Raw genomic sequence first — 10,746 nt, 5'->3', positions numbered from 1 at the left:
GGAGTCACTACTGCTAAATATAATGTGTTTTCTGGGATGGGTTTCTGGAACAGAAAAAGGATATGAGGTAAAAATTAAAGATACCTAAGTAAACATGACCTTCCATTGATAATAGTGTGTCAGTATTGGCTCACTAATTCTAACAAATGCACCCCATTCATGTACAATGTTAAAAACTGGGGGTCTGGGTATGACTTGAATAGCTGTGCTATCTTTGGGATGCTTCGGTAAATCTAGAACTGTTCTGAAATATGAAGTTTATTCTTTAACACCATACAAAACCATTTGGTGAGTCGTTGCTATGAAGTGGCAGTAAATGGTAATGAGACTGAGAAAGGTACATTCACTCAGGTGATATACAAGGAGAAGAGCCCCCAGTGCCACAGCCTGAGAAGGACTGTTTCTCCAGAAGCTGGAATTCCAAGGGCCTGCACCCTGGCAGAGGCCAAGGTTTCACAGAAGAGGTATCATTATTCTTCATGAGATAAAGGAAGTTTTATTTTCTTTGGAGAGGGAAGAGGGAGCAGAATAAAACAATAATGGACATTTGTAGAGTACTGAATTATTTGCCAAGTGCTTTGTCTGTTTTAAGTGCTTTATCTCATTGAATCTTGATGAGGTTGGCACAACTATTTCCTTATACGGTGGAGGAAAAGAGAGGGAAAACTGAGGCCCAGAGAACGTGACCTGCCTGATAACGTATAGCTGATAGGGGACAGGGCGTATCAGGCAGGATTTGAACCCAGGAAGTTTGGCTCCAGAGCCCTCTCCGTGAGGCTACTTGCTAGGAAATACGATGGTTCCCTGTGACCACTCACATCCTCTGCAAACGTGCCAAAGCTCCTGGAATGTGTGGTGTATGCATGTTTGTCGTAGAAACAAGAAAAGGACCTGATTTTTCTATCTAGGACGACTCTGGACCATCAAAAACCAGTAAGAGTTTAGGTCAAGTTTACTTAAGTCTCCGAGCGTCAGGACAAGGGGGGGGTGGTGGGTGCATAGCACTTAGCTGACACTGGACAACACGATCATTACTACTACTGGCCATCCCCTTCCTGCCCCACTACCTACTCACCCCTCACTCCAATACCCTAGAGCATCCTTCAAGCCGGGCCACTTCCTCTGGGGAAACAGGATGCCTTCCACAGGCTGGAGCCAGGTCTCTGGGGGTTGGAGGTGGGAAGAGGCTGTCTAATTGGTTGACACGGAGCTAGGCACCAGAGAGGAAGCAATGTTTCGGGAGTTGAGGAAACCGCCATTTCCTCCTCCAGCAGGAAGCGGCCCGGGCTATTCTCAGCACCCGTGGCCATGCGGAGCAGTGGAAATCACAGCCTGGCAGTGTCTCACATTTGCCTCCTGCAGTTTAACAATCTCCCAGTCAAAATAAACTGGCTCCTTAGGTCTCCGGGGCACGGTTAAGGTAATAATTGAGAGAAAGAGAAGCCAGAGGTCTGGCTGTAGCACAAAGACGCGGAGAGACTTTTAAAATATCAGGCTGGTATTGACTGGTGGTGCCTCATTAAAGTGGTTTAATTGAAGCATTGTGAAGACAAACAAACCAAGAGATTTAGTTACAGTTTCTCCAACAGCCAGTCTCTCCACCTCATGAGAATCTGGACTGGTGGGGACAGGGAAGATTGTTGATCCTTTAAGCATACATGTAGATGAATTTTCAACAGGAAACCTCTATGATTCAGTAGAAAGGAAACTGGAAAATGAATCAGAGACCTGGGTTAGAATCTGAACTTCAGCTGCCATGCCATTTTGAGACAGTTACAACATGGCCGGCCTAATCCTGTTCACGTAGCTCAGCCCACCCTGTTTACCTCACCAAGCTACTCTGAAATCAAGCTTAATTCCTTCTTTCTTTTATCTCTTCTTGTTCACTGGTGCCAGAGCCCTGGAGATTCCCTTCTCACCCCCTCCTTCAGTCCTTCAATCCTTCCATAAAAGTTTACTGAGCCCCTGCTTACTGTCTTGCCTTTGGAGATTCAACAGGGAATGATAGAGTTGATCTTCCTTTGAGAAAGCAGATAACAAACATATGAGATACTTTCACACTGTGATCAGGGCTATGAAGGACATAAGCATAGGCCTTGACAGAAAGTGACCAGGATGAGGGGGGAGGGGTGGGAGGAGGGGTTACTCTATGTGAGGGGGTGGAGCCCTCCCTGAGGAGGTCACATGTGAATAATACCTCAGGGGTGGGGCTGAGCCAGCTCTGCAAGGGGATGGGTCTCTGAGGTCATGGGGCCACTTTTCATTGATTTCATGTGATTTAGTGGGGGTTTCTGGAAATGAGAAATGCGGTGGTGAGCCAGACGGTCAAGGTCATTGTGGTCTTGGAGCTTATATTTTGAAAGGGAAAGAGAGAAAAATGAACACACAAATAAATACAACTAGGTATTGATAAACACTCTGCAGCGAATTAAGACAAAGGTTGGTCCCGAAGCAGAGTAACTGGTTGATCAAGCAGAGGAAACTACAGTGTAGACAGAGGGCCTGAGGCAGCAAGGAGCCTGCTGGTTAGATAAACAGAAGGAATAACATGTTCCTCTGACCAACACCTGGCCAGTTCTCCGTGCCCCACTGGTCATGTTCATCAGTGCTCAGATCACAGCGGCTCTGAGTCCCCACCCCATGTACGTGTTGACTTGAACAGAATTCCAGCCTGTTCCAGAGGTTCTTTCAAGGGAGTGCTTACAGACCTGCAGCTTGGGTGTTGCTGGGCCGCTGTCCCCTACTGGTGTGTCTGGAAATCCATAGACAGCTTGACCCATCTTCACATTCTGAACTGCCAAGCCCTCCCTGATGACGGTCTCCCCCAGGACACAGGTGGCATTGCTGAAGGTTTAACAACACTGATGTTGGGCAAAATGCAGAGCTACTTGCAGAGAGATGAGTTGATGAGATGAGACAGGGAGACCCCAGAGGGAGCCCAACAGGAGCCCAGAGGGCTGCCCTGCCTTTGGGAAGCAGGTCATGTGTGAGGGAAAGAGAGATCTGGGGCCATCATCCAAAAAAAAATTTTTTTTTTACAGAGTGCCTGCTCTATGCTAGATTGATGTGAGGGGCTAGCAATACCAGGGTAAATGCAAGTCTAGTCCTTACCCTCACTACTCGTTGATCTTACAGTTTCGTGGGCCTTTAATACCACGGTAAGGCATCTGGATGTAATTCAAAGAGCATCGGGAGGCATTTGAATCACCCGGGAGACTTTCTGTGGCAAGTTCTAGAGAACCTAGCCCATGCTGGCTTGAACAATAAAGCGGGTTTATTGGTTCACCATAACTGAAAGGTTGAAAGGTGGAGAGGCTTCAGATGTGGTGCGGTCAGGGCTCCAGCTCCGTGTCTCTGCGATTCCCTTGGCTCCGTCCTCATCCCCATAGGCCAGCGCCTTCCTCAGGTCATGGGATGGCTGCAGCAGACACAGAGGCTGTGTTGTTTTTCACTCAGATCCTGGAGGGACAGAGTGAGAGAGAAGGAGAGCAGATTACTCCCCACAACCGCAAAAGATACTCAATGCTGGGCTTCTGACTAGTAGTCTCTCCTCACACTCCACCCAATTTCTGCAGCCCAATCTCTGTGACCAAGAGAATGCAAAGCCCAGATTACCAATTTCTGCAGAGGGCCAATGGGACTCCCGGGACTGGTTAATTAGTCTGTCTTCTGGAGCAGGGGTGGATGCCGCCCAAACCACAGCAGGAGGGGTGCTGGGAAGTAGCAACAATGCCTATTACCATGGAAGATGTCAAACAGAAGGTTAATATAACCTGATGTGCATTTTTATATAGATCACTCTGAAGAGTGAAAAAGTAGAAGCAGGAAAGACCATTAGGAGCTATTACTCCAAAGAGAGATGGTGGTGGGTGGGACCAAGGGAAGGCAGGGGAGACACAGCAAAAAAGGACACATTTGAATCCCCTTTCTACCATTTAGCAGCTGAGTGACAATGGCACGTGCCATTACTTTCCTATATCATTTCCCAAATTTATATGGTTATATAATTCTTAGCTTTATGACTACTCTTAACATGGTTATAATTTTTAGCTTTCAGGATTTGAGAAATCCATTAAATGTGTCGACCACAATTTGGACCCTCAACAAATAGCTTTATTATTGTTAGTGTCCCAACTCCTTCGTGTGACATACAAGTCCCTTTATATTTTGGACTCAAGTGACTCTGGGTGGGGGAGGGAGAGTCTCCTGTGTTCAGCTGTTACTTGTGGTCTTCCCATCAAATGATGGCACTTCCCCAAATGGGAAAAAGGTCAATAGCCGGTTATACAACTTCTTTTTTTGTTCCCAGGGATTTTGTCTCTGGCCCTATCAGTCAGTGTGCACATCTTGAACAGCAAAGGAAGCTGTTTGTCATGTGTTTAGTTCACAAATATTGACCAAAGAATGAGGGTTGACTCAGTGCATTTTAGTGAGTAACGACCAAGCCAGCTTGCTCAAATTTCCAGAAATTTTCTCCTGAACTGAGTTGCATTGTGGTTTTTGCCGCTCCCTGAATCCAGTGTCCTGAGCTCAGGAAAGCCCCCTGCTTGTCGCTATCACTCCAAAATGTTTGCTCCAGAATCAATGGGTTGAGTGTTTCTCTGAAAATAAAAATTTTGCACAATACGAATAAAGTCTTGGTCTGCAAGGGAGATATGAATTCCCCGTGGAAATTGAGTCCACACTTAATAGGGGGGCTGTAGGCTTTGTTGGGGGAGCTGGTGGGAGGAAATGGGTTGGGGTGGAGAGAGGTACAACACTCCCTGCTTTTAGGCAAATTTTACCTGGTGGCCGCCTGTGAGTTTGAGGACTAGAAAGACTTGGGTTTTAATCTCATCTCTGACATTGATTGCCTGTGAGATTGTTATTCATTCAAAACAGGTGAGATACTGGGGATAAAAACTACAAAACCTGCTCCCAAGACACGACTATCCAACAGTGGATACAGAGAAGCAGATTTCAACAGAGTGTGACAGTGGGGGAAATGGCAATAGTGGGCGTGAGAGTGAGGGGCCTGAATCCCGTGTTGCTGTGGCATTTGGGGGACAGCATCACGGAAATCTTCCCAAAAGAAGCGAAGGAGCACAGAGCAGCGGGAAAGAGGAGGCATTAGCTTGGAGAAGTAGCTGGGCAGGGGGCCCAGGGGCTGTGTTCCAGGTGGAAGGAAGTACACTCAGAGTTCTGGAAGCAAAAGCGACTTGGTGTGTGATGGGACAGTGGGGGCAGACGGGGCTGAGTGGGGAGCAGGGGTCACACGGTGAAGGCCCCGTGAGCCATCTTTGTTTCACTGTATCTGAGGACGAGGGAGGGGGAGCTATCGAGGGGTTAGAAGCAGCAGAAAGGCACGGGCATGTGGGTGTTTTAAAGCAGGTTTGGCTGATGTGTGAAGAATGGACTGAGCGGAACAAGACAGGAAGCTGGGACAACGGTGCTGAGGTCATCCACGGTCTAGGTGAGAGATGATGGCAGCCTGGATGAAGTTTGTGGAGTTGGAGAGTAAGAGCAATCCATGGCATTGAGGGATATTTGGAATGTGGTCACTTGAGCTGAGAGGAAGAATGAAATGTGATGTGTTAGACACTCGGATTGCTTCATCCCACTCCTCGTAACACCCCTGTGAGGTAGGTGTGGCTCCCCGAGGTTAGGCAACTTGTCCACAGCTAGGAAACGGCAGGGGCCCAGGTCAAACCTAGGTCTGTCTGTCCTCCACAGCCCCTTGGTTTTCACCACTAGCTTGTGCTGCTTTTCTAAGTTAAATATAATAATTTATTGCTTACCGTGCTTCAATTAAGGGCCATAGAAGTTACACTAATTCTGAAGGATTTAAGTGAAAGGATGTCATGCAGATGCAGAAAGTTGGCGATTGATGTATTTGGCAGTATCATGCTGTTCTCAACGTCCACATCTGTGCAACCCCCACCCACCACCCTCACTGGGAGTTTAACTAAGTCAGTTGCCATGTTTACTAGGAAGCCTTCCTGGGTAGAACTCCTTCCCCATCAGAACTGATGGCATTTGCTACCCTCCCATCCTCTACTGTTGGCACGATTTCTCCCCCGCACTGGTCTGGAAGCTTCCTGGGGGCACAGACAGTGCTTTCATCACTAAGATACCCCAGAGCCCAGCTGAGGCTGTGTGCTTGTGAACTATTGGATGAATGAGTGACAGCAAGAAGATCACACTTGCAGTGATAGGGTCTGTTTGTCCTGGTGGCATGCGTAAGGGAAGGCTTAGTTCATGTCCATTATACCAAATGCTTTGCCCTCCCTTATGCCGAGTGTTGTTGCTTCTATGTCCTGAGAAATCATTCTTTGTGTTTTTGTCCCCTCTTACTCTGGGGAGCCAAGACTGCACAGCCGTGTCCCCTTCCGATTTATTTAATGGCATTCTTCCTTAGCCACTGTTCTCCTGGCTCTTTTGCACAAATTACATATTCCTCCTAGCCTGGCTTTAATCACCACAATGTTGAATCCTCATCAAGTTCTCTGCCCTGTCACAAACCAGTGCTTAAAGGACACTGGTTTCTGAAGAAATGGTATAATTTTCATAAACATGGGTCATTTCCCCTTGCATCAATGTCAGATATGAAACCACCACTTAGCAAAACGTACCAGAAATGAACAATGTCTGAACAAAGGCTGAGGACAATAGTTTTATTTTTTTGCCATTCTGTGAAATTGCTTTCCTAAGTAAAATATTCCTAATGCTTTATTTACTAAAGCTTTGGGTTTATTTTTGGAAAACTGTTCTGAACCTGAGTCTTCGGATGTGGTTCTTATCCTAGTCACATCCTGGGGAGTTGCTTTGTGACTGGTTTGAATGGGCTCTGGCTTTTTCAGGGAGCCCCTGGCACTGAGGAAGAGGCAGGGACCAGAGGACATCAACTCTGTGTTCATACAAAGACAGAGATGACAAACTATCGGCTTGGGTGGAAGTACCCCTTAGCCCCCATCAAAGGAAGAGCTGAATCCCCTGGCCTCACACACTCCAGACAATGGCAGAAGTGAACTCAGCTCTGACTTTATCAGTTATCTCTTCCAGGGACTGAAGAGGCTCAGAGTTTCCAACATCTGAGTGATTTGTGAATATGAGGAATTCTGACACTGGGTGAGTAAAGCCACCAGTGCTGGGAATTTTCTCATTTCAGGAAATTTTGGTGTGAGCCATGCTGGAACCTCACCAGCAGGCGGACCAAAGGGGAGGAAGTCTAGACAGGCGGTGGGAACGGCACTGTGAGGATGGACCAGAAGGCAATGCGAGGACTTGGCTCTTGTGTCAGACAGTTCTGTGTGGGATTCCTGTGTCCCTGAGCCCCAGTGTCTTCACTAGCAAAATGGGGATGATGATATCTAACTTGCAGGGATGTTAATGAGAATTAAATTCAATAATGTCATGCCCGACACAGTCAGGACATGGGACAGATGAGTTCCACTCAGTATTATAGGTGTGAGGTGAACTGAAGTATCGCCCTGGTGAGGTTGGTCTAGATTGAGGACAGATGGGTGGTCAGTGGTCTAGCTAAGCCAGACCTTGCAGTTTGAAGGACTGGGTCTGACTCTTAGAGGTAAGAGAAAGCAGCTGGCCAAGGTCAGGTGGGTTGTGGGGGTCATGTGTAGTCTGGGTTTAGGGTGGGGCTTTCATCTGAACTTTGATCCATGAGGAAGCTCACACAGCTCCAAAACATCCCAGACAGTCCCATACAGAGCAGCAGTTCTCAAAGCATGGTCTGAGGACCCTGGGGGAACCTGAGACACTTTCAGGGGTCCGTGGGATCAGAGTTATTTTCATACTGTGACGAAGATGTCATTTGCCCTTTCTCTGAGTTGGTGTTTGAGGTGATGGTGCAAAAGCAACAGAGGTCCAAACTGCTGTGCTTCAGGATGAGTCCAGGTGGTGGTACCCAACCATAGCAGTGAGCATCGTATGATTCACCGCCACACCTGTACAGAAAGTAAAAGCCAGTTTCACTTAAGAATGTTCTTGATGAAGCAGTACACATGGTCAAATACAGTAAATTTGACCCTGGGTATCTCTGCCTTTTTAATTTTTGTGTGATAAAATGGTGAGCACACTTAGAGCATTTCCACTAGACCCCAAAGGACAGGGACAGTGTTGGGGGAAAGAACTGGGCAGTTGTGGGAGTCAGGAGCAGGGCCTTTTCTCATGGAACATTATTTCCCTTGAAAGAGCAACTGGCACACATACTACGGTTACTCAGATGTGGGTGGGTGGCAGATTTTTAATTTTTCCCAAATAATGAAGTGGGGGGGTGTCACTTTAAGAAAGACAAGTGATGGTGTCTGCTGCGAATGGTAAAATTTGATTTCAAATAAAAATAAGAATTGGATAAAACTCGCATCTTTCACTATGAGCTGTTAGGTTCATCACAACTAGTCTTTAAAAAGACACGACCTATGTTTGGGTGTAGTTGTAGGACATTAAAAAGCTTTGCAACCGTGTGAAACATTGCTATTCATACTAATTGTTATATAACTGGATTTGATTAAAAAGCATGTTATTTAGATTAACATGTAATGAATTTACCACTGCTATTTTAAAGGAATTAATAAATAAATGTTCAACGATGTTCTCTATTCTAGTTTCTAATGCAGTAACTAGCACGAGACATGATTCACATGAAGGAAAGTTCCGCAGTATCTTCAGCCATTTTTAAGAGTGTAAAGAAGTTTCAGTTCAAGTCTTGGTTCTGCTATCCTAGGCAAATTACTTCTCTGTGCCTCATCTCCCCCTCCCACGGAGATCATTTTTTTTTTTTAAAGATTTTATTTGTTTATCTTTAGAGGGGAAGGAGAGAGGGAGAGAAACATCAATGTATGGTTGCCTCTACGGCTTCACCTGCTGGGAAATAGCCTGCAGGGAACTGGCCTGCAACCCAGGCATGTGCCCTGACTGGGAATCGAACTGCAATCCTCTGGTTTGCAGGCCTGCGCTCAATCCACTGAGCTACACCAGCCAGGGCCCACGGAGATCATTTTAACTTACCTCAGGAAGGTAGGCTGTGAGGATGGAAGAAAGCGTAACATACATGACTAACACGCCTCCTGTCATAACGTAAGTGCTGTAGAAGTACTGTAATAGTAATAGTCACCATAACAGAGCTTTACGGTGTGTTGTTCTGTGTCCCTGCTGGTTTTCCCCAGCAGAAGCTGATCCATTTATCTCTATACCCTGGCACAAAGTTTAGAACCCATCAGGTGGTTGTAAGATTTGAAGAGTGAATGAACGAGAAGCTGGGAGGAGACAGGGCAGATCCCGGCTGGATTCCTGATAGTGAATTGAAATCATGAACGAGGAAGCTCAAGGTCAAAGTGGTAAGAATGAGACTTCCAACAGGGGGAGGAGCCATGAACCAGACCTGAACTGAGGTGGGAGCACATAGGGATGAGAGAAGAGGGTTTCAGGTGTTTCCAGTCAATTCCACTTTGGTAGCCTTCCATGAGCTGCTGTCTGTTACAGGCCAGTGGGTGCACCAGGGTCTGTGGAGGTACAGGGTGGAGACTGGCCCCACCTGCTGGTGGGGCTGGGTAACACTACCTGCCTGACTCCGCCTGGATTGGGAGACAGGCTTGCTAACAATGGAGCTCCCTGATCCCACTGCTGCATGGAGTGAGGAGGTCAGAAAAGAAAGAATTAAGGGTAGAGCATTAGATATGGGTTCCTCCTAATTTTTCAAACTCACATTTTACATGATTCCGTGTGTGTGTTTGACCATCTCTTGTTCATCAGTTGTTATTCTGAGGTGTTTTTGGACATGCAGGAAGGAAGGGAAAAATGTCATTCAGTGTCTGCTCTGTGCCAAGTACTTTATTTATGCTTCCCGATTTAATCCTCACAACAGGCTTGTGAAAAATACACTAGTATCTTCATTTTAGATATGAGGGAACTGAGCCTCGGGGAATGTAAGGAACAGCTCCAGGGACACATGGCTAATCAGTGGCTTAGCTGGGGTTTGAAGCCATGTCTGTGTGACTACCAAGTCCATACTCTAAAAAAAAACCCCAGATTTTACTGCATTTTTTATTATATAAGTAATGCATATTTATGCCTAAAAAGGAGAAAATACTGATAGCAAGTCAATAAAAATTACCCATAAATTCCACCATTCAAATGTAGTCACATCTCTGTACTTGTTTGCTTCAGGACTCATCAAACCCTGTACTTGTTGCACTTTGACTGAAACAAAATGTTTCGGCACTTGGAGCTTGCTTGGGACTCATTGCACTTGAGAGAACTTGGATGAGTCACCATGCTGCCCTGCAAGAGAAAACGCCTCATTGTTCGGTACTCATCAGTTGCAGCACTCGTCACACGTTCCAGAACAAATTAATGACTGCGTAAGAGTATTAGTAAATCTTTTCAGGTTTTTTCCATGTATAAATTTGTAACCTTCTTCTCTGCTTAACAATATATTATAAACGTCTTCCTGCGTCTATCAATGTGTTTCTGTATCATTTTAAAAGACCACATAGTATTTCATTCTATAAATGTAGCATTTATTTAACGAATCTTCTGTTACATGTATAATTTATATGTAGTTTTTCACTAGTACTAAAAAATACTGCAAGAAACATCCTTGCAGATTAATCTTTGTGTATATCTTTATTTTCTCAGGGTAAATTCCTAGAAGTAAAATTGATTTTTTAAAGTACATTTGAGTTCTAAAGACATTTCAATATACTACACTGCCAAATTGTTTCCCAGCAAAGTTACAAGAATTTTATTTCC

At 45.7% G+C, this 10,746-nt stretch overlaps 1 long non-coding RNA gene across 3 annotated transcripts in view; it reads left to right on the top strand.

The window, feature by feature from the left end:
* The first annotated feature begins 5,283 nt into the window (after positions 1-5,283).
* The window catches only part of LOC119055716 (uncharacterized), a 47,982-nt gene continuing 42,519 nt past the window's right edge, over positions 5,284-10,746 (top strand). For all 3 annotated transcript variants that reach the window (XR_008389707.1, XR_005083741.2, XR_008389706.1), the window contains exons 1-3: positions 5,284-5,452; positions 7,042-7,107; positions 10,162-10,355. This is a non-coding gene — a long non-coding RNA (uncharacterized LOC119055716). The remainder of the gene's footprint in view (positions 5,453-7,041; positions 7,108-10,161; positions 10,356-10,746) is intronic.

The sequence above is a fragment of the Artibeus jamaicensis genome, unplaced genomic scaffold (genome assembly GCF_021234435.1).
Source record: "Artibeus jamaicensis isolate MK-2021 breed Jamaican fruit bat unplaced genomic scaffold, CSHL_Jam_final scaffold_1019, whole genome shotgun sequence".
Lineage (NCBI taxonomy): Eukaryota > Metazoa > Chordata > Mammalia > Chiroptera > Phyllostomidae > Artibeus > Artibeus jamaicensis.
The sequence above is the reverse complement of the archived record's forward strand: the minus strand, read 5'-3'. Positions and strand labels throughout refer to the sequence as shown.